The following is a 27,323-nucleotide window of genomic DNA, read 5'->3' on the forward strand; positions in this document are numbered from 1 at the left end:
AATGTGCACAATAAAAACGACGCACCACGAAGCAATTGTACTAATGACACGGAAACTGGTAGATGTGACGTACATGTACAGATAAAAAAAATTATTACAATTTCAGAAAAAGAGAAAGACCTTCAAAAATTGAGCAGGTCAATAACGCGTTAGTCCACCTCCGGCCCTTATGCAAGCAGTTATTCGGCCTGGCATTGATTGGTAGAGTTGCTGGATGTCGTCCTGTGGAATATCGTGCCGAAGTCTGTCTAACTGTTAACATTGACAACTCTACACAAACACCGCGGTTCTTCGTCGTGAAGCGAAAGCCGTCGGCCACTGCGTTGTCCGCGGTGAGAGGTAATGCCTGAAATTTGGTATTCTCGGCGCACTCTTGAAACTGTGGATCTCGGAATACTGAATTCCCTAACGATTTCCAAATAGAATGTCCCTTGCGTCTAGCTCCAACTACCATTCCGCGTTCAAAGTCTGTTAATCCCCGTTATGCGGCCATAATCATTTCGGAAACTTTTTCACATGAACGCCTGACTACATAGGACAGCTCCGCCAACGCACTGTCCTTTTATACAGTACCTTGTGTACGCGATACTACCGCCATCTGTATGTGCATATCGCTATTACACGATTTTTGTCACCTCCGTGTACAGTTCAGTTCACCGTTGCTTCTGCAATAAGTCTCACCACTGCATCTTTTTTTTTCCTCTCTTTTTTTTTCTTTTTTTTTCGTTCGGCATCTGACTGGTTTGATGTGGTCGCCACGGATTCCTCTCCTGTGCCAACCTCTTTATCTCAGAGCAGCACTTGCAACCTACGTCCTCAATTATTTGCTGGATGTATTCCAGTCTGTGTCTTCTGCTACAGTTTTTGCCCTCTGCAGCTCCCTCTGGTACCATGGAAGTCATTCCCCCATGTCTTAACGGATGTCCTATCATACTGTCCCTTCTTCTTCTCTTCTTCTTAGTGTTTTCCACAGATTCCTTTCCTCTCCGATTCTGCGCAGAACTTCCTTATTCCTTATCTTATCAGTCCACCCAATTTTCAACATTCGTCTGTAGCACTGCCATTACCGAACGTCATATTACTACGTTCCTCTTCATAATAGTTCAGGCAAAAAAGAGTATAGCGTTTCATGTAAAAAAATAATCAGGATTCCTACAGTACCTCGGCAAATAGCATAAAAAGTAGTAAAACATACGTCTTTTTAAGTGATTTTATTTGTAAAAATCTGTGTTTCAGTATATCGAACCGTTTATGAGCTACTTGACAAGGGTCATCGTGTAAAATTACGCTGGTTGTCGTACCCCTAATACTCGTATCCTCCGCCGCATATTGTAGGGTCGTTAAGCAGCTCAAATGAAAATGTAGATACACTCCGTTAGACGAACTGCTGTTCACGTAAACAACTAACACGTAACTCTCCAAGAGCTAAAGTGCACCAGGTATGTTTACGTAGGCACATTTAGATGTGGCGTACTCCCGTACTGCCACCGAGGCTATCACTCCAGACTATGTATTGGATGGTTGGTTTTGGGCAAGGAGATCAGACAGCGAGGTCATCGGTCTCATCGGATTAGGGAAGGACAGGGAAGGAAGTCGGCCGTGCCCTTTGAAAGGAACCATCCCGGCATTTGCCTGGAGCGATTTAGGGAAATCACGGAAAACCTAAATCAGGATGGTCGGACGCGGGACTGAACCGTCGTCCTCCCGAATGCGAGTCCAGTGTGCTAACCACTGCGCCACCTCGCTCGGTTACTATGTATTGGAGTCCCAGGACGAGAGTTCTGCTGCTGCCCCGTTACTCGCGGCCACCTGGCCGCACAGGAAGCTGTGGTTCCCTTTCTGTAATTACACACCGCCAGGCTGGAAGTCACCAGGAGCCTTCGGATCAACATTCCGTTACAACACAACAGCTACGTTTTTATTATGTCTTAAATCTGATGTGTGTGAATCCTCATCCTTTTTTTTTTAAGGCATCATATTGCTAACACTCCCAAGCTATGCATCACTCCTTAAAATTCTTGACGCGAGATTTATCAGATGCTTCTGACTCTCTAGATCCAATTCCCAGCTTTTTTCATGATGTGCAAGAACCTGTTCCACCGTCTATTATTGTGGGTAAAATAGACTAAACTCAGTGAAAAGATAATCAAATGCATGTGGCTAAGAAGACACGCCATGAGAAGATACATGAACTGCTGGGGCAGTTGTTTTAATGATGGCCTGCATGGAATTCATGAATTATCGTCCCACATAATCCGGTTGCAAAGTGCTCAAACAGAAAATATCCTTTATGCCAGAAATTAATCACGCATGGCGAGATCAGATTATGCGAAGTAGGAACGGTAAACACACCGATGAGACAAAATGTTATGCTCACATACTTGTAGCGTGTTGGTCCATATTTGAAACGCAAACATGAGTTATTCTGCGGGACATGAATTCGGTAGGTTTCCAGATGAATGCCTCAAATGCTGTATGTCTTTTCGTTTAAGTTAAGTCTGGTCACTTCTATTTCGCTCCTCATTGATTACATGGGTTCTTAACGAACTAAATATTGCACATAACTAGACTTTATTTTTGATCAGTAGTTGCCAAAACACCTTTTTGTTAGGTCACAGCGAAACGAATACTGATGAAAAGAACACATACCTTATTACACTCGTCTCGGAGAAGCCTCTCCGAGATATGGAGTACTGGTCGAACAACGTGGTGTTTCTCAGTAGTGCCGTCTGCAATTAAGAAACAAGAGATTAAAGTAACATCATTAGGGACGTTTATCAACAGTTCCGTAATAAATAACAGTTTTTTATAGATCACTTTAACAGGTGTGTAGCACTAGCGAATACTGCAGGGAAGTTATTTTCTGTTTTATAGTCACCGTGGTGAATACTCACTGCAGAAAAAAATATGCCACATCCTCAATCATATAGTTATTTTATTGACGAGTGAGATGACGGGTAATTCATCATTGTAGAAGTTTATGATACAAGTTGACACCAAATGAAACACACATGGCACAAACAGTAGCATAAGCGCACAGTACACCCGCCTTTGGCGGCAACGAAAACGTGTATACTCGCATGGAAACGGTCGTAAAGGTGCTTGAAACGCATCCTGCGATAGATTGTCCCAATCATCTTGACCTTTTGCTGCCTTACAGGCCGTGGAGAAAGAGTAAGTTCCTGTTACATAATGCCCTTTACGTGTTCAATTGGCAAGACGTCTTGTAATCTTGCTGGCCAGGGCAGTTGTTGTACAACACGAAGAGCTCATTGCGTCACAGCAGCCGTATGTGAACGTGCATTGTCCTGTTGAAAAAGCACATCACCTTCCTGTTGAAGGAATGGCAGTAGCACAGGGATAACAGCCGGTGAAACATAGTGGGTACTGGTTACTTTACCCAGCAGAAACTCCAAATGTGACCGCGATGGCACCCCCACACCATGAACCCCGAGATGGGACCTGCGTGTCGTGGGCCAATGCACTCTGGAGTAGGCAGCTCATCGGCTCTACGCCACACTCGTCTACGTCCACCACTCGCATGCAGACAGAACCTCCTCTCATCACGGAAAACACAGAGCGCCATTGCAACCCTCCAGTCGACTACTTTACAACAGCACTGTAGCCGTGCGTGGCGGTGTGGTGGTGTCAGTGGCAGCCTGGCCAGACGCACACGTGACATTGATCCTGTTGCAAGCGAACGATTTTTAATCGTCCATGATGACACAGGAGGTGCAACATATGCCCAGATTTCGTCGCTTGGTGACGTTCCATCGACCAGCGCTGCTCGCACACTGCGTTGATCTTGACATTTGCCTGTACTATGCGAAAGTCGAGAATCTGGTATACAGGTGTGGGAATGATCCACAGACCACTGCTGAAAACCGTTACATTGTGACAAACATGCTCAGCAGTCTGTCTATATATCCATCCAGCTTCCCAGAGCCCCACAGTGCGACACGGTTCAAATGGTTGAAGCTGTTCAGCAAGAGTACGTACTCGTCAGTGCTGCATGATTGTATGCAGGAATGAATGTTGCAAACGCTGTTCACGTCTAAAGTCAACACGGTTACTGCCTGCAACCTGACAAATGAATCACTAAGACTACATACAGCCTCCCAGTCTGCACATACCTTGTTGCCACTGATCACAGTCATCGAGGGTGTTGCATTTTTTCCCCGGTAATGTAACTGAAGTAATCGAAATATATAACTATGTAAATAAATCTCGATTGTTTAGACACGTAGCAGTTCACGATGGAGGAGAGGATTTCTAACAAATCGTCATATCATTAGTTTAACCTCTCTACCCTCTGTTATCTATTACAGTCTAATGTTGTCTCCAAGTCCCTAACGGGAGCGGTACATACGGAGACTGGAGAATATCACTTTTTTCTTCTTCTTGAAATTTTCTTAGTAAGCTTCCATAGGACAGTTTTTCTCTGTAACGCCCTTCCATGAGTCAAACAAATCTGTGTCGATTAGTGCTGCCACCTCTGTATATTTCAAATATCCTGTGTTTGTCTTATTTGGTACGGACAACACACACTTTTTAACACCTCACTTCCCGGTCATGCAGAACAGTCCCCCTTTGGCCGTTGTGTATGACCGGGTCGAGTTCTGGGGGAAGCGGACTTTATTCAACTTGGAGCTGGTGGGTCGGTCTTCTCTAATCCTCCTAAATGAGTTGTGGCCAGAGAGTACACGACTGTGTCACTGGGAGAGCGATTTCCCCATGACAGTCATTGTTTCCAACATCCATCGAAGAAAATACTCGTAAATTCCTACCAAGAGGCAGCAGTTCCGTAAGCAAGAGCAGAATATGGTCACTGACAATACCTACGTTCTGCTCCTGATTCTGACTGGCTGGAACCTCTAAACGTTAAGTAATTTCGTGGAGCGGTTTTGGAGCTCACGAAATGGTGCAGTCGGCAAGCAGCCCTCGTGGTTCAGATTTGTAAAGGCATGGCCGGAGTATGCGTTTCCATTCCGGAAGTCTGGAGTTAGTGATCTTTCATGATGAACGAAGATACTTTCCCGGTACCGAAAGCCTTCAAAGCATTAGAACGTGTGTTCCCATAGGTGGGCGTCGAATTCTGCTTAGACACTTCCATGTTTTTCTCGATAAGTGTCCCGGATTAGTGGGCGTGGACTTTTTCGGTAAAAAGACGCCTCAGAGCAGGCGGTAGTTAGCTATAGGTGGTGTTGGGAAAAAGCGACGAAATTGGCTAGTGTTACTTGATACCCATAAATTTCTTTTCACTGCAAATTTCAGCTTTGTGTTTTTTTTTTTTTTTTTTGAGTTACGTTTTCCCTATGGACTTTGAACTGAACTGCTGTTTTGTTGTGGTGGTTGTCGGCGGGGAATGATAGTAACCAGCTGGAGGCAGTCCACTGAACTGTTTTAGCGGCGAACCCATTCCAGTTCAGTGGCTGGATCCCGGAATGTTCTTGAAAGTAGTCAGACAGGTACAGGGGTCTTAGTAACAGATTTTTGGAGTAGTGAGAAATTTAACTTTGTCTCACTGGTCAAAACGAGGATGGTGACCCTTATTTGGACTGATTTTACATGTTTAGCAGTGCAGACAATTAATTCAAATCCGAGGTAAACGTTTCTGGTAAAATCTGCATGTACATTCTAAAACAAAATAAAAAAAGAAAGCGACGCATGACAAAGGGATCATCCGAATGGGATGGTAAACAGTAGATGTGATGTGCATGTACAGTCAAGCAAATGATCACAATTTCAGAAAAACTGGGTGTTTTATTCAAGAGAAAGAGCTTCACAAGCTGAGCAAGTCAATAACGCGATGGTCTACCTCTCGCCCTGATTCAAGCAGTTATTCGATTTGGTACTGATTGGTAGATTTGTTGGATGCCCTCCTGAGGGACATCGAGCCAAATTCTGCCCAATTGGTGCGTCACAGCGTCAAAATCCCGAGCTGGTTGGTGGATCCTGCCCATAATACTCCACGGAATACTTCGCTGGTCATCTGGACTCAGTTCGAAGCGGGACTCGTCACAAGACAAGCCTACTCCAGTCAGTGAGATTTCAGGTCTGGACACAACCTGGACGGCAGTTGGATGCCAACCCGACTGTCGCCCGCCATGCAGCCCAACAACCAGGGTACCATTTCTCTTCGTAGCGGGATCCCTTTGGTTGCCATCCGCGGTAACTTTAGAGCACAGCGGTATGTGGACGATATTCTACATGTTTTGTAGAACCCCCTTACACGGCGAGAGTTTCTACTGCTCGTCTTCGTGCTTGCCAACGCTGCCTTAGCCAGCAAGGTTACCGAATCTTTACCCAATTGAGAACGTTTGGAGGATTGTGGGCAGCGCCCTCCATCCAGTTCGGGATTTTGACAATCTAAAGCGCCAGTTGGACAGGATATGGTACATATCCCTCAGGAGAACATCCAACAACTGTATCAGTCAATGCCTAGCCGAATAAATGCTTGCATATGAGTCGGAGGTGGAGCATTACGTTATTGACTTGATCAATTTGTGAAGTTCTTCTCCCGAATAAGTCACTCTATTTTTCTGATATTGTAATTTCTTTGTCTCTGCGTGTACATCGCATGTACTGATTTCCGTCGCTCTGTCGCATTCGGATAATTCCTTCGTGGTGTTCCCCCCCCCCCCCCCCCCCCCCCCGTTAAGTTGTGTTACGTCGGGTAGTTTGTCTGACGCGCCGCACACCGCCAGAGGTTGGTGGACTCTGGCCGCGGCCACATTCTGACTTCGCCGAGCGAGGTGGCGCACTGGTTACCACACTGGACTCGCATTCGGGAGGACGACAGTTCAAACCCGCGTCCGGCCATCTTGACTTAGGTTTTTCGTGATTTCCGTAACTCACTATAGGCAAATGCTGGGATGGTTCCTTTGAAAGGGCACGGCTGACTTCCTTTCCGATCTTTCCCTAATCCGATGGGACTGATGACCTCGCTGTTTGGTCCCCTCCTCCCAAATCAACCAACCAATCTAACTTCGCTCGCCGACACGGAAGCTCCAATGATAATGATGGTGTTTGGTTTGTGGGGCCCTCAATTGCGCTGTTACCAGCACCCGTACAAATTCCCAATCTTTGCTCAGTCCAATCTCGCCACTTTCATGAATGATGATGAAATGATGAGGACTAGAGGACTACACAAACACCCAGTCATCTCGAGGCAGGTGAAAATCACCGACCCCGCCGGGAATCGAACCCGGGACCCCGTGCTCAGGAAGCGAGATCGCGACCGCGAGACCACAAGCTGCGGGGGAGTTCCGAGGCAAGGACGGAAGGAGTGTTTCATTGTGTTAAGTAGTACATTGTAAGTGTGGTGTACAGTGATAATAATCCAATTATTCAAAAGATTCGCTAGTGAAGACACTAGAGGGAGGAAGTTAAAATCGAAAAAGAGCCGGTTAGCGTCAGGCGAATTTTAAACACTAGTTCGGCAACGGACAGCGGGTTTTTGAAGCGGTGAATGAAAGTGGCTCTTGGCAGTCGCTAGAGAACCCGAAGAGAGGAAGCAGTTGCACAGATGAGATACGAGGCATCCGGCGCAAGGTTTCCATCGCAGGTTTTGCGCTCCCATTCCCATTGTGCACCGCATTCGGGAAGTCAGCAACCGTGCAACGACCTACGTCCGGGACGTTACTAATTCTCCACTAGCTCTGGCTGGCTTCTCTCCGTCACCTCCGGAAGAGTTTCTTCAGCACGAGAGCTGAGGGGTTCTTCTGGTACCACATTCGTGCGGCCGACTCTCCTAACATGAAAGGAACCTTTTTTTGTCGTACCGAATTACAACTATAATTCAACAGCTTCCCGCCGGCGTTTCGCTCACGTAGATTGTATGATCTGCAAAATTTTTTATTGTTCGCAAATTCAATACCTTCTAAACTTTTCACGCTAATTAAGGCCACAGAAGCAACGTCTTTTCCGAACGAAGCTTTCTGTCAATCACGACTTATGTTTCTTGTGGTGATATTTCCTCAGAAACTTTCACCCTCTAACAGATATTTCCCTACATCTAACCGAGAAGTGAAATATCAGTTTTCATACAATTACCTTTAATAATTTTTTAATACAATGAAACATTTTCTTAAAAAAAATTTATTCTATACTCACTCCCTTAGGGGTTTAATTTTCGAAAACACTGAAACACGTATTTTTTTTATTTCCAACCGAGAAGTCAAATAACAATTCTCAAACATGTAGCTTTAAAAATGCTTTAGTAGTTCTTTAGTAATGATTTATTTTTAAAAAACTTCTACACACTGTTTTACCCGTTAGTGGCTGAATTTCCAAAATTGCTGAACGACCTTTTTCTTATTTCTGACTGAGAATCCAAATACGAACTTTCGTAGTTCTAGGTTCAAAATTGCCTTAACAGCGAGATATTTCCGGAAAGCCTTTCATCCCCTATTTCACCCTCTTAGTTGGAATTTCTAAAAATCTCTCTTTCAACAAAAACCAATACATTATTACCACGTCTTTAATAGCATTGTGATCCGCCTTCGGAACGCAACACACCGGTAGTACGTGGCACGGATTCGACAAGCCCTTGGTAGGTTCCGGATGTACGCAGCACCATACTGCTACGCACAGGTGACGCAATTCCCACAAGTTAGAGGCCGGTGGTCTGTCGGCGCGGAACTGTTACAAGAATTTGCTATGCCACACCTGCAACCTGATGTCTTGTTCCAGCAGGATGGGGCCCCTCCACACTGCTCTCTGGACGGCCGTCAGTTTCTAGAGAATAATTTCCGGATAGGTGGATTGGACGAGATGGTCCATTCCGAAGATCGCCAAGATCCCCTGACCTCACACCACTATACTTCTTCCTCTGGCGTTTTGTATAGGATCTGGCGTATGTAACCTTTTTTTTTTTTTTGTCATCAGTCTACTGACTGGTTTGATGCGGCCCGCCACGAATTTCTTTCCTGTGCTAACCTCTTCATGTCAGAGTAGCACTTGCAACCTACGTCCTCAATTATTTGCTTGACCTATTCCAATCTCTGTCTTCCTCTACAGTTTTTGCCCTCTACAGCTCCCTCTAGTACCATGGAAGCCATTCCCTCATGTCTTAGCAGATGTCCTATCATCCTGTCCCTTCTCCTTATCAGTGTTTTCCACATATTCCTTTCCTCTCCGATTCCGCGTAGAACCTTCTCATTCCTTACCTTATCAGTCCACCTAATTTTCAACATTCGTCTATAGCACCACATCTCAAATGCTTCGCTTCTCTTCTGTTCCGGTTTTCCCACAGTCCATCTTTCACTACCATACAATGCTGTACTCCAGACGTACATCCTCAGAAATTTCTTCCTCAAATTAAGGCCGGTATTTGATATTAGTAGACTTCTCTTGGCCAGAAATGCCTTTTTTGCCATATCGAGTCTGCTTTTGATGTCCTCCTTGCTCCGTCCGTCATTGGTTATTTTACTGCCTAGGTAGCAGAATTCCTTAACTTCATTGACTTCGTGACCATCAATCCTGATGTCAAGTTTCTCGCTGTTCTCATTTCTACTACTTCTCATTACCTTCGTCTTTCTTCGATTTACTCTCAAACCATACTGTGTACTCATTAGACTGTTCATTCCGTTCAGCAGATCATTTAATTCTTCTTCACTTTCACTCAGGATAGCAATGTCATCAGCGAATCGTATCATTGATATCCTTTCACCTTGTATTTTAATTCCACTCCTGAACCTTTATTTTATTTCCATCATTGCTTCCTCGATGTACAGATTGAAGAGTAGGGGCGAAAGGCTACAAGCCTTGTCTTACACCCTTCTTAATACGAGCACTTCGTTCTTGATCGTCCACTCTTATTATTCCCTCTTGGTTGTTGTACATATTGTATATGACCCGTCTCTCCCTATAGCTTACCCCTTCTTTTTTCAGAATCTCGAACACCTTGCACCATTTTATATTGCCGAACGCTTTTTCCAGGTCGACAAATCCTATGAAAGTGTCTTGATTTTTCTTTAGCCTTGCTTCCATTATTAGCCGTAACGTCAGAATTGCCTCTCTCGTCCCTTTACTTTTCCTAAAGCCAAACTGATCGTCACCTAGCGCATTCTCAATTTTCTTTTCCATTCTTCTGTATATTATCCTTGTAAGCAGCTTCGATGCATGAGCTGTTAAGCTGATTGTGCGATAATTCTCGCACTTGTCAGCTCTTGTAACCTATAGGACGTGAATTTACGCATCCGCAACGCATTTGAACATGTCAACATGGATATCTTGAATCGTATGCGGGGAGAAATTCAATTCCGACAAGACATTTTCCATGTCACTAAGCGTGCACACACTGATGTGAATGAATGGGGAAACAGAGGTTTGTGAGTTATCTTATCACAAGCTGAAAACCATTTGTTAATATCTAGTATAATGTTAAAGCTATTAAAGTATGAAGTTGTAAAGAAATCTGTGGACACCCTGTACTTTCCTTACAGCATCACGTTCCGCACGCCACTAGGCGACATTCAGTCTCACGATGGGCTTTGGTCATAACGTTTTGGCTGACGATTTTTGCACGTATTCAGTACAATCTGGCTCAGTGCCAGTCGACGACTGCAAATCTTGACAACTTCTTCCTGTTGCTAAGAGTCGTAACGTCGCCAATCTTTGGGTTCATCATCTCACACAGTGTGAAAACTGCGTTTGTTTAGGGTGCCACTGTCTTGAACTCTAGAGCGTTTTCTTGCGCCCCTGACGCTTGGTGTTTGCCATATATAGTGTGTCCCATTTATCTTCATCATCCCAAATAACATTCTTTTCCAGAAGCAAAATAAAAAATGTTGTTTAGTTACATTAACGGTACTTGTAATTTTGTTCGTTACGATGATATGCATTTTATAGATAAACCGGTAAGGGCAAATGCAGTTGTGACGCACTTATAGCTTGAATATGCTGGAAAATGTTGAAAAGGTACTCAACTTCAGACTTTAGGACGGAAGTGTGGTATAAAATTAGTACCGATGAACGGAGCTCTCAAAAGTGAGCAGTTTTTGTTTAAGACATTTTTGTGTATTGTATTTTGCGCCTAGTCGATGTTCATTCTAGAGCTGACGGCATGAAACAGGAAATAGTTTTCCCTTAATGTATTTCATTTCAGAAAGATCAGTTAGGCGAAAAGGCCCTGTATACGACACTACTTTTGAGCTTTAGTTCGCGCTATAGAGTTTTGCCATTAGGATGGCTATTATTTTAAAATTTTTCAGCCGTTGTTTCTAAAACAATGGCAGCTCAGAAATCAGTTGAGAAATTTGTTTAGAGTAACCGTTCAAAGAAACAGTGTTTTGAAAAAATGAGAATCTTACATGAAGGTTTCCATTGGATCAACTTTCACGATTTTTGCAGAGGCTAACTCAACAGCGATGCCTTAATCACTTACTTCAGCTTTTACTCATAAATCACCTTCAGAAACAAAAACTGTTTACTATTGGTAATCCAAAGTTCGTCATGGTCGTGCTTCTGTCGCCGATCAGTTTTGCGATGGTCGACCAGAACTGGATGTCGTTCCAATAAATAAAACATGTGACTTACCGTGAAACAGAGCCATCCTTAGGCATATCTAAGACCGCAGTACATACGGCTCTGTATTAACATATATCTGTGAAAAATATCTGTCCCCGAAGGATTCAATTGAAAAATCGGCTCTTGCCAGTTGGTGCAAGGAAATGCTCGAAAACACCCACAGTGGAAAAGCAAAATTCGTACACAACATCGTAACAGGAGACGAAACTTGGATGTGTTCGAAATTAAGCACCAGTCAACTGTTACGGTGTTCCAAGATGAACAGAAATCAACTAAAGTGGTTCGTTCGCAATTTACTTTCACGAAAATTATGGCTTGTTTCTACATCTATCTGACTACGCTGCAATTGACTATACAGGGTTGGTATGGGGTTCAGGATATTTTCCTACCGTTCCACTCTCGAATAGCAAGTGCAAAAGATGAACACTTAAATATTTCCGTGCGAGCTGTGATTTCTCTTATTTTATCACACTGGCCATTTTTCCCTATGTAGGTGAAAGCCGTAAAACATTTTCGAATTCAGAGGAAAAAGGTGATGATTGAAATTTCATGAAAACGTCTCGCCGCAACAAAGAAACGCTGATGTTTTGATGATTGCCACCCCAACTTGGTTATCATATCCGTGACACCATCTATCTATTCTACGATAATACAAAACTAGTTGCCCTTCTCTGAACTTTTGCGATGTCCTCCGTCAGTCCTATCCGGTAAGGATCCCACACCGCGCAGCAGCACTCCAGAAGAGGACGGACAAGCGTAGTGTGAGCAATCTCTCTAGCTGTCCTGATTCGCCTTCTAAGTGTTCTCCCAATAAAACGCAATCTTTGGCACGCCATCCCAACATCATTTTCTATATGATTATTCTAGTTTTGTTCTTAATTGTAATCCTGATGCACGTAGTTGAATCGACAGTCTTCAAATTAGTTTGATTTATCGTGTAACAGATTCTTTTTAGGACTCATTTGCAGGGTCCGCCCCCTAGCAGAGTCGTCAGCGCCGTTGACTACCACGCGGAAGGCCCGGACTCGATTCCCGGTTCTGCCAGAGATTTTTACTCGGTGGGAGGCCTGGAACGGTGTGCACTCAGACCTGTGAGATCAACTGAGGAGCTACTCGATCGAGTAGTAGCGGCTGCAGGGTACGTAAACTGACAACCGCTGGGAGAACTGTGTGCTGATCTCACGTCCCTCCGCACAACATCTAATAACTCCGTTGGAAGGTAGGAGACGAGGTACTGGCAGAAGTAAAGCTGTGAGGACGGGGCGTCAGTCGTGCTTAGGCAGCTCAGTTGGTAGAGCACTTGCCCGCGATAGGCAAAGGTCCCGAGTTCGAGGCTCTGTCCGGCACACAGTTTTAATCTGCCAGGAAGTTTCAACTCCGTTAATAGTTGGTCGGTTCAGATAGGTCCTCCAGAACCTGTGGATGGAATGTACGTTTGCGTTTATTCATGTCGAGAGCCTCTAGTTTTTTGAGGCAACTGGTACTTCTCGTACCATACAGACATCTTGTCTAAATCGTTTTGCAATTGCTTTTGATCTTCTGATGACTTTAATAGACGGCAACCGACAGCATCATTTGTAAACAATCTATGATGGCTGCTCAGAACGTGTCCTAAGCCATTGATACGGATTAGAAACAGATGAGGTGCTATAACATTTCCTTAGGGAACGCCAGATACTACTTTTATTTTACTCGGTAATTTTCCATCAGTTACTGTGACAGAAATTATGAATCCAGTCGTACAACTGCGACGAAACTACCTATTCACACAATTTGATTAGAAGCCGCTTGGACATGTCGCTAACATTGCTATAGGGGATCTAAATGCCACAACTCATCAGTGAAATCAAGAAAATAACAGAAAAATAGAATCATTATTCATTATCACAGTTCTAGCTGTCGTACAACACTTGAGACAGAATGATGCTTTCACTCTACAGTGGAGTGTGCGCTAATATGAAACTTCCTGGCAGATTAAAACTGTGTGGCGGACCGAGACTCGAACTCGGGACCTTTGCCTTCCGCGGGCAAGTGCTCTACCATCTGAGCTACCCAAGCACGACTCACGACCCGTCCCCACAGCTTCAATTCTGCCAGTACCTCGTCTCCTACATTCCAGACTTCACAGAAGCTCTTCTACGAACCTTGCAGTACTAGCACTCCTGGAAGAAAGGATACTGCGGAGACCTGGTTTAGCCACAGCCTGGGCGATGTTCCTAAACTGAGATTTTCACTCTGCAGTGGAGTGTGCGCTGATATGAAACTTCCGGGCAGATTAAAACTGTGTGCCGAATCGAGACTCGAACTCGGTATCTTTGCCTTTCGCAGGCAAGTGCTCTACCAACTGCAAGGTTCGCAGAAGAGCTTCTGTGAAGTTTGGAAGGTAGGCGACGAGGCACTGGCAGAGTTGAAGCTATGGGGACCAAGTCGTGCTTGGGTAGCTCAGATGGTAGAGCACTTGCCCGCGAAAAGCAAAGGTCTCGAGTTCGAGTCTTGATCCGGCACACAGTTTTAATCTGCCAGGAAGTTTCAACACTTGAGACAATTTACTGTTTCATGGCGAAAAATATCAGTTAATATATCATTGTTCAATTAATGGCATAATAACGTCTTTGTATTCTATTATATCAAACAATGTGCGTAAGCAGCGAATTTCATAGGTCCTCCAGGAAAATGTTGAAGACTACTGAAACTCTGTTTTTGTGATTGCAAGAAACATAATGGAAAAAAAATGTTTCTAAAATTGTTTTTTGGTTCAAATGGCTCTGAGCACAATGGGACTTAACTTCTGATGTCTTCAGTACCGTAGAATTTAGAACTACTTAAACCTAAGGACATAACACACATCCATGCCCAAGGCAGGATTCGAACCTGCGACCGTAGCGGTCCGCGGTTCCAAATGTAGCGCCTAGAACCTCTCGGCCACTCCGGCCGGCCTAAAATTGTTTCTATCGCTTGTAAATCAGTATAAATTGTAAAGACGAATATTTTGAGGAACAATAAAATGTTTATGTAAAACACAAACGGCAATGCTCATATTTCTCCGCTCCCACTACTTCCCGAGAGTAAGTGATAATGCGCGTACAAGGGCCGTTGTGCTCCTAATTATCTGTCATCACATTCCTTAAAGAATACACAAGAAAAATCCCCCGAAACACTGCATTTGTGTGGCGCACAAAGTAACGCCACATTTAAAACATGACTACGGCCGAGGCCTGGTTCGAACTTACGACCTTACTTTACCAAAAAAGCTGATATACTAATTCTTGTTCCATGTTTTTGCAAGCATTACATTACGGCAAACATTTGTATCTCCACTTTCGCTGAGACAGCACACAGTACAAGTTGCGTACGAATTAGATACCTGTGCCTCTTGGAGTACGTTAAGTCGCTCCGCTCCACGCGCCCACTCCACATTAAACAGCGTGGCAGCCAGTTTCTCCTCCAATCGCTGTGACTCCTGTCTTGTGTTGTAGAGGAGCGGAGTTACCGCTTCACTATCGTGTCGGTGTGAGGTTGTGGGTCAGTGCTCGCTACTTACAGAGGCAGCCCCTGCCGAGAAAGCAAGCGTTCTGTCCGGTGTCCTACTTCTGCCTTTCAGCTTCCGAACACCGTTTCCGCAAAAGCTGATCCGGCAGTAAACACGGTCGGAGAAGAAACCAGCGCTCATTCCGCTGCTACGTTCACGTGCAGGGGAAGTCCTCGCTTAATGCGGCCATGTCTTCATTTGGCGCTCCATACACCGGACGGCACGTTAACGTGTATTTTAGCCTCTACGGCCGCATTAGAATACTAGCTATACGTTAAGGCACTAACGTTAGTAATAACAGAAAAGATTTAATCGGCGTACGGTTGTTGCATACTGGTAAATGCCTCGGGCAGCTTTAACACTAACATGTAGCTGTATACCAGAAACGAGCTTATTACACCTTGTTAAAACACCAATAGCACCGCTCCACCCGCAGTTCTTTAAGGATTCGAACTCTCATATACAAAACAGCCTCAAACGTCAGATTACTAATGTGTTAAATATTTTACGTTAAGTATGTGAAACCTTTATAATTGAAGACGAAAATCCTAATGGTTCAAATGGCTCTGAGCACTATGGGACTTAACATCTGAGGTCATCAGTCTCCTAGACTTAGAACTACTTAAACCTAACTACCCTAAGAACGTCACACACATCCATGCCCGAGGCAGGATTCGAACCTGCGACCGTAGCAGCAGCGCGATTCCGGACTGAAGCGCCTAGAACCGCTCGGCCACAAGGGCCAGCGAAAACCCTAATCAGGTTGGTTCTATCAGATTCGGTTTATTCACCCGTAGACTAACGAAAAGGTCTATATCAAAACTGGTGCTACCTACTCTCATTATCAAACACTGGATGACTACAATCTAGGTAATTTGTGCTCCGTTAAGGAAAGTTACTCACGCATATCATTGTTTACTACGTCCTATATCCTAGACTACCTGTCGTTTAGTAATATAATTTTGCATTAATTTGCTGGTATATGTGGATACTGCCTGCAAATGTGTTACAAATACAGTTTGTATTGAAGTAGTAATAAATTAAAACGTCATGCCAGACGCTGATTAACTACGTGAGTAACGAAAATGTAGTAACTGATAAACTTTTCTCCTATGACTATTTTGTGGCGGGAGTCAGTGACAAAAATTTTCGAAAAGGTTTCGAATTATGTGGAAAGTTTGTTGGAAGTGGAAAAGTGCTCTCGTTCTTGAATACTGGATGAATATAGTCTGGGTAATATACGCGCCGTTAGCTACGCTGCCACAATCCCTGACTTTAACACTTACTGCGTTAAACATTGTACGTAAGATCATACTTCTTATTTAGCAGATTACGACAACATTTTAAATTTTTAAATTAATTGTGTGAAATACTGAAAGTCAAATTTGTCCTTGCCTTGGAATCCATCAAGTAGACAACTTTCGTGTGAGACTATTTTAATGTTCTAGCCGTTTAGTAATACAGACCTTGTGGCGTTATATTTTTTGGAGCAGCTCTCTGCGTTTACCTAGAATGTGCTTAGCCAAGAAGAGGGCTCTCAGGCAGGACTGTAGACGCAGTTCCCCATCTTTGCGCAGGCCGTTGTTTAAGCCTCTTTCAATTCTGACTCTGGAGGGTACAGCGGATAACTCCCCACGTGGCCATCTAGACGTAGGTTTTCCGTGATTTCCCTAAATCGCTCAAGGTAAATGCTAGATTGGTTTCTTTGAATGGGATCACCGATTCCATTTCCCATCCTTCTCCTAATGTCCATTTTTTCCCCTTAGTAATTCTGTGTCATCCCTGAGCGACGATTTGCAGATGGATAACGCTTCTGCAAATGTTGTAAGATATCTATGTACTTTTCTGTATGTTGCATTTTCAAGAGGATTCTAGCAAAATTGAAGAAGAGTCATATATCCTAGACTTCCAAATCTAACTCGAAAGGCTTTCTTGAAGCATTCTCCTTTTTCTCTGTAAAGTAGTGGTGGTGGTGGTGGTGGTGATGGTAAGTTCCTATGGCACCAAACTGCTGAGGTCATCGGTCACCCATGCCCGAGGGAGGACTCGAACCTCCGATGGGGCAGCCGCGCGAACCGTGCCAAGGTGCCCTATACCACGCGGCTCTCATAGTAGTACAGAGCCTTGTGTCGTAAGGTATTATTTATTGTACACACTGTTGTAAATTTATTTTATGTTCTTGTTCTTCTTTCATATTTTTAATTCCCTTATACGGGAAATATTAAGTATCTACGGCAGGACGATTTGTGCACCGAAGTGGTAATAAATTGTATACCCAAACTTTCGTCATGAAACGGTCTATCTATCAGTGAAAACCGTATCAAAATCCCTACAGGAGTTTCTCAGATTAGCATGAAAATATAGGCGGAATCCGTAGCGGGAAACTTTAATTTACAATATCTATAGATAGATACAAAAGGGAACTCTTTTCTTTATTTTTCACGTGAGCTTCCTGTGAATTTTCTAGTTACCCGTTCCACAATAAGGCAGCTTTGGATCCCACGATCCCATGAATCTTATGAATTAAAATTAAACGTAAGATGCGTGATCCAGCAACAATTATTTGCGCCAGATATTAGCTCATGAAATAACAACAGGAAAAAAAAGACGGAACGGTTCAGTGTACAAAACTGTCCACCTGTTCTTGTTTACTGCAACTGAAAGCTGAAAATGTTCCCATTCACATTAGCCAGAAAAATTAGGCACTGCAGAACATATATTCAATGTACAACAACTTCCTGCCTACAAAATACTCACCCAAAAGCTGAGAACCTATATGTACTGGAAAACAGAGAAATGCATTTTCATAAACTTGAAAGACTTAAATCCATACTACATGAGTAAGTCAATGTGGCTAGTTACAGCTTTTTTTAGGAACATTAAGGTGTTTAGATAAGGCTACATCATTTAACAGCACACTATAATGCAATTCATTAAGAATTAAACATATGAAATAAATCCAGTGACAACATTTTTTAAATCTTAGAGAACCATAACGTCTAAACTACTTTTTACCCTGGTTGTAAAAGTGAGAGCCTTGAACGACGTGAAGTGTCATACAATAATTCGCATTACAAAATATAGAATTGTTCCGTCCACATTTTCTGCTGCGTTTTGTGAAAATTCGATTATTTGGCTTTCTTTTCCTTTCTTATTATGTTTTCCACACTTTTTAAGATCTAGCAAACATTTTAGTGACCACAACACACAATTACAAATTAAATGTCGTAAACAGAAAAGCTAACAAAGAACAAAAAAAAACAAGCACGTGAAGATGGGTTCACAGAGCCACAAGGGAAGATCAGTTAGTGCTGCCAGAAGTACCCTCCACAACACACCGTTATGTGGCTTGGGGAGTATCATGTGGATGTAGATGAATTGTGATGCAATTAAATACGGTGGTTTGTCACACACTCGTACATCCTGTGATTGTAAATGGAAGTTATAGACAAAGTTAAAGCAAGACTGCTTTTTTGCTGTACAACAGGAGTATCAAAGTTGTCCGAAATTGGAGAAGAGTAACAAACAGTAATGTATTATGTCCCCTGTAATGGCTGACTGCGGCCACGTGGAATGTTGTAGAAGTAGCTAAAAAATGGCTCTGAGAGCTATGGGACTAAACATCTGTGGTCATCAGTCCCCTAGAACTTAGAACTGCTTAAACCTAACTAACCTAGGGACGTCACACACATCCATGCCCGAGGCAGGATTCGAGCGGTCGCGTGGTTCCAGCAGAAGTAGCTAGAAAATGGGTTATGTGTCCCATAAAGTGGCAAAATCGCTTTCAGGATGTTCTCTATTAGGCATTTCGCTACAGCTCGTTGTAGCTTGTTTCCTCGAGGAGAGGATCAGAGATCCGTTGCTCTGTTGTAACGGGAACAAGCAAATTACCCGTGGGGAGTGATTTGAAAAACTGTGAGTAGTCGTTTGCGGTCGCTCTTCAACCACGAGAAGTGTCCGTGGAACGTCAATGCTGGCGTTACCTGTAGAGAAACGACGCTCTGGCCATTACACGATCATTTCTGACTTTACTGCTTGTTATGAGACTATGATTGCAATGATATTGTTATAAATCAGTATGTGTTATAGTATTTTTTGTTAATGAAAACATTATTAGTCTTTAGTTATGGGATGATAGCGATTGTTACAATGGCCTCTCAAAAGTCACGTTTGATTCGCACAGTCATAAGAGAGAGTGCCGTGGAAATGCAGCACACACACACACACACACACACACATGTGGTGCCAGCATTGAAAGCGCAGCTACTCCCTCCCGCACTTCCTTCTCCCTGCAGCAAAAAAGGGTTCAAATGGCTCTGAGCGCTATGCGACTTAACTTCTGAGGTCATCAGTCGCCTAGAACTTAGAACTACTTAAACCTAACTAACCTAAGGACATCACACACATCCATGCCCGAGGCAGGATTCTAACCTGCGAGCGTAGCGGTCGGACGGTTCCGGACTGTAGCGCCTAGAACCGCACGGCCACTCCGGCCGGCTCCCTGCAGCAGTTAATGTGTTTGACATCGGCGGGCAGAGCTTCATTTATTAATTTTTTGTTTTTTATTTAGTCATTGGGTTCCGTGTGCCAATGCGTGCCAAAGCTTTTTGTAAACGAGTCAGTAGATAGTTTACAGAATGCTCGTTAGATAATTAATAAACATAAAATTAAAGAATTAATAAAACACGAAAAGACAAAGAGTATATGAATAAATCGACATCTACGTCTACATACATATTCCGGAAGCCACCGTACGGTGCGTAGCGGAGGGTACCCTTTATCATTATCGATCATTTCTTTTCCTGTTCGAGTATCAAGTAGAGCGAGGGAAAACGATTATTTATATGCCTCCGTACAAGCCCTAACTTCTCTTATAATATCTTCGAGGTCCTTGAGCGAAATGTACGTTGATGACAATAGAATCCTTCTGCAGTCAGTTTCAAATGCCGGCTCTCTTTCTCAACAGTGTTACAGTGTTCCTCGATCAGGAATGTCGTCTTCTCTCAGGAATTCCCATTTGAGTTACAGAAACATCTCGGGAATACTTGCGTGTTGTTCGAATCTACACCGATAACGAATCTAGCAGCCCGTCTCTGAATTCCTTCGATGTCTTCTTTTACTCCGACCTGGTGCGGATCCCAAACACTCGAGCAGTACTCAAGAACAGGTCTCGCTAGCGCACTATATGCGGTCTCCTTTGCATATGAACAACACTTTCCCAAAATTCTCCCAATAAACCGATGTCGACCATTCCTCTTCCCTGCCACAATCCTCAAATGCTCCTTCCATTTCATATCGCTTCAAACGACGTGACTATGTCAGGCAGGGCACTACTAAAGCTGTATTCGGATTTTACGGCTATGTTTTTCAAAGTCATCTGCATTAACTTACATTTTTATACATTTAGAGCCAGTTGTCATTCATCATACCACCAAAAATTTTGTCTAAGTCATTTTGTATCCTTCTACAGCCCTCGTACACCACAGTGTCATCAGCAAACAGCCGCAGATTGACCCTCACCCTATCCGGTAGATAATGTATGTATACGGAGAATAAGAGCGATCCTGTTACACTTCCCAGGGGCACTCCTGCCCATACCCTTGTCCCTGATAAACACTTCTCGTCGAGGACAATGTACTGGGTTCTATGATTAAGTCTTCGAACCACCCACATATCTGGGAATCTACGATTATTCCATATGCTCGTATCTTCATTAACTGTCTATAGCGGAGCACCCTCTCAAATGCTTTATGGAAATCTGGACATATGGAATCTGCATCTATAGTTCACAGTATATCAGGTGGCAAAAGGGCAAGTTGAGTTTCACAAGAGCGATGCTTTCTACATCTACATCTACGTGATTACACTGCTATTCACAATAAAGTGCCTGGCAGAGGGTTCACCAAACCACCTTCAAGCTGTATCTCTACCGTTCCACTCTCGAACGGCACGAGGGAAAAACGAGCACTTAAATTTTTCTGTGAGAGCCCTTATTTCTCTTAATTTATCGTGATGATCATTTCTCCCTAGGTAGGTGGGTGCCAACAGAATGTTTTCGCAATCGGAGGAGAAAACTGGCGATTGAAATTTCATGAGAAAATCCCGTCGCAAAGAAAAACGCCAGAATAGGGCGGACAAGCGTGGTGTAAGCAGTCTCTTTGGTAGGCTTGTTGCACCTTCTAAGTGTTCTGCCAATGAATCGCAGTCTTTGGTTTGCTCTATCCACAATATTATCTATGTGATCGTTCCAACTTAGGTTATTTGTAATTGTAATCCCTAAGTATTTAGTTGATTTTACAGCCTTCAGATTTGTGTGACTTATCGCGTAATCGAAATTTAGCTGATTTCTTTTAGTACTCATGTGAATAACTTCACACTTTTCTCTATTCAGAGGCAATTGCCACTTTCTAAAATCGCGCTGACTTGTGTTCATAAGATTCTCGGTCTGAAGGAAATTTGATGTATTCGAACTCAGAATATGATTTAGAATTTGTAACAAACCGCTGTTAAGGATATTGGTCTGTCTTTTTGAGGGTAAGTTAGTGGAAAAATTTGGAAATTTATGGTACGTTCTATGGGACCAAACTGCTAAGTTCATCGGCCCCTAGGCTTACACACTACTTAATATAACTTAAACTAACTTACACTAAGGACAACACACACACCCATGTCCAAGGAAGGACTCGAACCTCCGACAGAGGGAACCGCGCGAACCGTGGCAAGGCGCCTTAGATCGCACGGCTACCCGGCGCGGCGATAACTTACTTTACCCTTCTCATATAAAGGTGTCATCTGCGCTTTTTTTCAGTTGCTGGGGACTTTACGGCGGTCGAGAGATTCGCTATAAATGCAACCAAAGTAAGAGGTACGTGCCGTAGAGTACTCGTAAAAACAAACTGGGACTCCATACGGAATTGGCGACTTATTTGCTTTCAACGCTTTCAGTTGTTTCTGTATGCCAGTGATGCTTATTACTATGTGCTCCATATCGAAGTATCAGTTACTGCGAGGAACTCCTGTAGTGAAGAGAAGAAACGTGCCGCAAGGAAATCTTAAAACTTGGATTTGAATACTTTATTTCAGTTTTCATGGAGACTTACTGAAAATGAAAGTTACTGCACAATGTGCACCTATTTGCCCAAGGCTCAATGCTTCAAGAAGTACTAGCCAAATACACATCGTTTTTCCGTCTACTGTTCATTGAATTATTGCTACAGTTTCTTCTGAATGAGTGAATTTGTCAGCAAAAAATCCCATGACGGAATAATTGGAAATAGGAAATTGTGGTAAGGTCTCATGGAACCAAACTGCTGAGGTCATCGGTCCCTAAGATTACACACTACTTAATCTAAGTTAAATTAACCTACGCTAAGGACAACACAAACACCCATGCCCGAGGGAGGACTCGAACCTCCGACCCAGTGTGCCGCGCGAACCGTGACAAGACGCCTGAGACCGCATGGCTACCCCGCGCGGCACAGAATAAGTGTACAAGGGTCGGCACAATAACAATTCCGACACACCGGAACCGAGGCTACACAAAGTTCGCTAACTGACAACGCTGATCAGTCTGGCCGCCCGTTTCCTGGCTAAGAATGTTGGCGTGTAGACAGAAATGCTCAGAATATAACACGATACGAGATTATACAGTGAAACTGAGTTAAGTAGACAAACCTTTAGTCCCAGAGACAGTGGAGATCATTCTTAGACTGAGGTGATCAAAGTCATGGGAGACCTCCAAATATCGTGTCGGACCTGCTTTTGCCCATCGTAGTGCAGCAACTTGACGTGGCATGGATTCAACAAGTCGTCGGAAGTCCCCTGCATAAATAATGAGCCATGCTGCCTCTATAACCACCCATAATTGCAATAGTATTTCCGGTACACGAACTGACCTCTCGATTATGTTCCATAAGTCGGCCGCGGTGACCGAGCGGTTCTAGGCGCTTCAGTCCGGAACCGCGCGACTGCTACTGTCGCAGATTCGAATCCTGCCTCGGGCATAGATGTGTGTGATGTCCTTAGGTTAGTTAGGTTTACGTAGTTCTAAGTTCTAGGAGTCTGATGACCTCAGATGTTAAGTCCCATAGTGCTCAGAGCCATTTTTTGTCCCATAAATTTTCGGTGGGATTCATGTCGGACCATCTGGGTGGCCAAATCATTGGCTCGAACTGTCCGGAATGTTCTTCTAACGAGTCTCGAACAATTGAGGCCCGGTGACATGGCGCATCTTTGTTCGGGAAGTCCATGAATGGCTGCGAATGTTCTCCAAGTAGCTGAACATAACTATTTCCAGTCAATGATCGGTTCAATTGGACCAGAGGAACCAGTATAATCCATGTAAACACAGCCCACACCATTATGCAGCCATCACCACCTTGCATAGTGCATTGTTGAGAGGCTGGGTCCACGGTTTCGTCGGGTCTTCACCACACTCTGATCATACCATCAGCTCTTACCAACTGAAATAAGGACTCAACTGATCAGGCCACGTTTTTCCAATCGTCTAGGGTCCAACTGAAGTGGTCACGAGTCCAGGAGAGGGGGTGCAGGCGATGTCGTTCTGTTACCAAAGACACTTGCGTCGTCTACTGCCATAGCCCAGTAACGCCAAATTTTTGCCATACTGTCCTAACTCCTCTAAGTACTGCTCTCATACAATAGACGGTTCTCTTGTGTGCATAATGTACTGAAGAAGGTATCAAGCACGAAAAGCTATAGCTACAGCCATTTTTCTACTCTACAATGCACAATGTGGTGCTTGTGGTGGTGGTGGTGGTGGTGGGTGGAGGTGGGAGGGGGGGGGCGATCGAGGGGGATGTGTAGATTGTTCTCCGTTTCTTTTCCTAACAAAGTTTCGTGAGATACAGAGAACGCTAATTTCGCATCTGACGGAGACCCCGTGTCGAGAAAGACGCAATGAATTCTGTTAGGCAGGCAGTCTTCAATCTGTTATATACCCGGTCTGATACTTCATGCATACGTGTTTTGTTTATTGTGCGTTGGTGCAGCATGGCATCTAAAATTTTCTGCACGCAAAGAAGTACCACACATATCTAACCGCCGCCTTAGTGGCCGAGCTCGCTAGTGCCTGCCAGTGCGGTGGCATTCGACACGCAGGTAGCCATTTGAAACCTGGTGGTCAAAGAAGTTTTCGCCACGAGTATCTTGTCTGTAAGGGTTCAAATCAAATGGCTCTGATCACTATGGGACTTAACTTCTGAGATCATCAGTCCCCTAGAACTTAGAACTACTTAAACCTAACTAACCTAAGGACATCACACTCATCCATGCCCGAGGCAGGATTCGAACCTGCGACCGTAGCGGTCGCGCTGTTCCAGACTGTAGCGCCTTGAACCGCTCGGCCACCCCGGCCGGAGTCTGTAAGGGGACAAGACTTTGGGCCGATGTCCTGGATTAAAACTGGAGAGACATACCGTCTAACACAAGACACCATTTGTTCAGTTTCTTTTTTTTTTTTTGTCAACACATATTTCAGCAGTTTTTGTGTTGTTTTCACTGACACTGTTTATTGCTCAGTGTAAAAATTATTATGGTATAGTAACATAGGAATTCAGCTTAAAGTTATTTATGTACATAATTACGCGTCAAGCTTTTGCGTTGGCTTACATATATTACACATGTTACATAACGTAGGCATGAACTGCTGTAAATGGCCGTGCGGTTCTAGGCGCTTCAGTCTGGAACCGCGTGACCGCTACGGTCGCAGGTTCGAATCCTGCCTCGGGCATGGATGTGTGTGATGTCCTTAGGTTAGTTAGGTTTAAGTAGTTCTAAGTTCTAGGGGACTGATGACTACAGATGTTAAGTCCCATAGTGCTCAGAGCCATTTGAACAGTTTTTGAACTACTGTATATTTATGCTGTGGCGAAAATTAGTCATACAGCACTAGTTTGGAAGACAAATGTATGTAGTTTTACACATACCTTACATGGCGCTAAGGCAAGTCATTTTGTGCTGATGACCTTTAACTATTATGGAGACATGAAACAATGTAAGTTTTTGTTACGGCAAAAATTAGGCATACAGCACTAATTTGGATCCAAATCTTAATAACAAGTTATGTTGTGCTGACAGCTTTATTAATATCATATAATTTTACAGTCTGTCATATGCAAACAACAACAGCTTTTTTAATCATCCATCCAGGTCTTTCAGGTCAGCCATCTCAAATTCGCAAACTCGCGGAAACACGACAATGGGAGAATGCTCACCGATGACTAACCAAAATATGCAGCTCGCAGCCACTCACCACAGTGATTCAAGATGGATGCAGGGAGAGGCGCCTAGTGGTATACCAGTGGACTCGTAAACAGTTTGCGTAACTTTTGCTCATCACCTCGTACCTCTGCCCACATTCATCTCATGAAACGACCACGATGGCAAAAATCAGTAAAATTAGAGCTTCCACGGAGGCTTACAGACAGTCGTTCTTCCCGCGTGCGATCCGCGAACGGAAATAATTGAAGTACCAGAAGTATCCTCCGCCAAACACCGTAGGATGGCTTGCGGATTGTAGGTGTAGATAGACGTAGAGGCGAAAGCCAAGAGCACACGATCTGTGGCAATTAAATAACGAGACTGCGGACCTCCTACTGCGCAGCGGCAAGGGGGAGGTTGGCATTGGAATGCAGTTGACCTTGAACTTTCAATTTATCTTCTGTCTGCTTTGACTTCCTTCTGAGCCTTGGTTGCAGAAGAGATTGTTCCGTAGCAGTGCCATGAGCATGGTGAACTTAAAAACTGAGCAGCACAATGACCCCGAATTCCTCGTGAAACTAAAAAATTCGCCTACAGAATATTTTCATATGTTAAAGGAGTTGTTTGGTGATAAAGCTATGATTAGGGCTCGAGTTTTTGAATCTCATAAACTGTTTTCAGAAGGTCAGGAAAAGGATGAAGATGATGAACGTCCCGGTTCGTCTGTGAGTTCAAGAACTGAAGCAAACGTTCAGAAAATTAATGAAACTGCTTGGTTGGTTGATTTGGCGGAAGGGGTTCAAACAGCGAGCTCATCGGCCCCATCGGATTAGGGAAGTATGGGGAAGGAAGTCGGCCGTGCCGTTTCAAAGGCGTCATCCCGGCATTTGCCTGAAGCGGTTTAGGGAAATCATGGAAAACCTAAATCTGAATGGCCGGACGCGGGTTTGAACCTTCGCCCTCCCGAATTCGAGTCCAGTGTACTAACCACTGCGCTACCGCGCTCGGTAGTGACACTGCTCGGAAAGAGTGGCGTCTAAGCATTCGGATAATCACAGACATGGTGAACATGAACAAAGATACAGTCGACATAAAAGTTTTCTGGGTTTGGTATCGCGTCATAATGTAAAAACTACTGCTGCTATAGAAAAGCCCAGAATAAGGCCGCTGCAATCGTGGCCGAAACGTTGGCTTTTCTATAGCAGCAGTAGTTTTTACATTATGACGCGGTACCAAACCCAGAAAACTTTTATGTCGACTGACACTGGTCGCGGAAGTTTACGCAATTATATTAACAAAGATACAGTACGACAAATTTTGCGTAATGAACTGAACACGACAAAGTGAAATCTCTCCCAGGAACAAAAAGACCATCAGAAGAATACTTACTGTGATGTCATGAAATATTGACCTTCCAGTACTACACAGAAACCAAGTGTCAATCGATGCACTGGAGGACTCGCACATCGCCAAGAATAAAGAAAGCATGTTCCGGCAATGGTAATCTTTTTTTTTTTCGATATTACTGGTGTTACTGCGACTGAATGGATGTCTGGGGGCGAAACCGTTAATCAAAAATACTACAGAGAAGTGCTAATTACGCTGAAGGTAACAGCAAGGAAGAAAAGACCGGATTTGTAGAAGAATGGCGCATAGATTCTGCATCAGGAGAACACGCCAGCTCACAGTCCCGTGTCTATGAAACAGTTTTTAAGAGGAAAAACGCGTTCCTGAGCTCTAATGTCCTCCATGTTCACTAGACGCTCCCTGTGACTTCTATCTGTTGCCAAAAGTGAAAGTACATTGAAGAGAACAAATTTTCAGTATGGCGAAGAGGTAAAAGCAAAAACTGCGGAGTTGTTGAAAACGATGACAACGGATGACCTACAGCACTGCTTTGAAGAATGGGAGAAATGATGCAGCGATGAGTAGGGGAGCGGAATATGTTGAAGAGGATGATAGTTTATTATAGCTTTGTTTCTAATAAATCACGTTTCTGACTCCAGCCTCGTTATTTACTGGCCACGCCAGGTACAGTTCT

The 27,323-nt window shown here is 43.9% G+C and overlaps 1 protein-coding gene across 2 annotated transcripts in view; it reads right to left on the bottom strand.

Annotated features, from left to right (window-relative positions):
• LOC126100179 (uncharacterized) overlaps window positions 1–27,323 on the bottom strand; it is a 278,089-nt gene that overhangs the window by 199,952 nt on the left and 50,814 nt on the right. For both annotated transcript variants that reach the window (XM_049910739.1, XM_049910738.1), the window contains exon 2: window positions 2,650–2,729. The gene's annotated coding sequence lies outside the window, so the exon portion shown is untranslated. The remainder of the gene's footprint in view (window positions 1–2,649; window positions 2,730–27,323) is intronic.

This window comes from Schistocerca cancellata, chromosome 9, assembly GCF_023864275.1.
Source record: "Schistocerca cancellata isolate TAMUIC-IGC-003103 chromosome 9, iqSchCanc2.1, whole genome shotgun sequence".
In the NCBI taxonomy this organism is placed as follows: Eukaryota; Metazoa; Arthropoda; class Insecta; order Orthoptera; family Acrididae; genus Schistocerca; species Schistocerca cancellata.